Genomic DNA, 1731 nt, shown 5'->3' with positions numbered 1-1731 from the left:
AGCAATTGCACGATAAATTTGAAAATCAATTTTATTGCATTCTCTAATACGTAACATTGATGATTAAACGAATAGTTGGATTGTTTTGTTAGAACGATTCTTATGTTACAACAGATTTCTAGGAGAGATCGTTCTTTTTTTTTTATATAGAAAAATATATCTACATTTAACTACGTTGTCTTCTCTTATCTTAACTGATATCATTTGAGAGTCATTGTAATTTATTTAATTTCGAAACATTCAATTCAATTCAATTTAATTTTATTTCAACCGCGGAGAATATTAAAATAAATACTAAAATATTAAAATAAAATTAAATATCCTAAGCTTTACTAATCTAATATAAATTATGGCTATCTATAATACTTATGGTTGAAAGGAACCTGATTTATTTGGTCTGCATCTCGGAAAGTCAAAAGAAGGCCTTTAAATTATTAAGCAATTGCACGATATATTTGAAAATCAATTTTATTGCATTCTCTAATATGTAACATTGATGATTAAACGAATAGTTGGATCGTTTTGTTAGAACGATTCTTATGTTAGAACAGATTTCTAGGAGAGATCGTTCTTTTTTTTCATGTTCACGGTGGTTCTATGAAAGGGAATCGAAAGAGAAATTCTGCTTAAGCGAGCACACGCGTTGACCGACCTGTTCGCAGATGAGAAGGAAGGTGGTTTACCTTGCAGAAACAGCCTTCCGTTATTCCTCGTAATAGACGCCACGGCCAGCCTGATATCGACTCGCCATCGATGGCGAGAAAATGCTCCCCGGTATCCACCGCTTTCCTCGAATTGACCAGCTGTGTCACTGATCGACACGAGTCGTTCTAATAGACATTCATATCCTTTCATTAATCGTTACAAATTGAACTGAGAGTATCTTGTAAACCAATTCAAAATGAAAAGAATAAAATGCAATAAAATTGCAGATTGTAGCAAAATAAAATTTAACGAGAAAAAGAGGGAACATTTGCGAACGTAACAAATGAAATCGTATCGAAACGCGTGATCCATAATCTATCAAGGAATAATCACGTCGGAAATTCCGTCGCGTTAATGTGACACTAATTCAACGCGAGAATGACAATTAAACTGTGATGTTGTCTCGCAATCGTCGAGAGACGATGGTTCACTCTCGAACATAACTTTCCATTCTTCTCAGCCTTTTTTTTTCATTTCTGCACAAGCTTAGCTGCTTAGACTTGACGTAGGCCGTCGCTGCAAGGTAAACCGCCTTTCTTCTTCACAACGGAGATGAGCAGTTCTATAATTTATGCCTAGCCAGAATCGGGGTAATTAAACTCGAGTCTTTGATTGTCTGGCAAGATTTGTTATTAGTAAACTGTGAATTTTGCATTTCTTTTCTTTTCTTTCGAAATAAACTCTATTTATGGTGCGTGTTGTCCTATTGATAGCGTTAAAAATGTATTACAGATTCAGCTTCCGAACATTGATTCGGATGAAAATACAGATAGATAAATAGCTGAGAGTTGCTAAATATGTTATTTACGTCGATCAATAAAATGTTAATGAAACTAACGCTACTAATCCCGTAATGGCAGTGCACGTCAATCAGTGGCGCCAACCAACCTTAATATACCATCGATAATAATAATTAGATTCACCCATTAAATCAAACAGAATTTCAATCTGCTTTCGTCGAACAATTAGTTTCCACGTGTTACCAACGCTTGCTTGACTTTATCAATTTCGATCGATTAGTTCGAC

The sequence above is a fragment of the Frieseomelitta varia genome, unplaced genomic scaffold (genome assembly GCF_011392965.1).
Source record: "Frieseomelitta varia isolate USP_RPSP 00005682 unplaced genomic scaffold, Fvar_1.2 scaffold_926, whole genome shotgun sequence".
Classification (NCBI taxonomy): Eukaryota; Metazoa; Arthropoda; class Insecta; order Hymenoptera; family Apidae; genus Frieseomelitta; species Frieseomelitta varia.
This window is presented reverse-complemented; position numbering follows the sequence as displayed.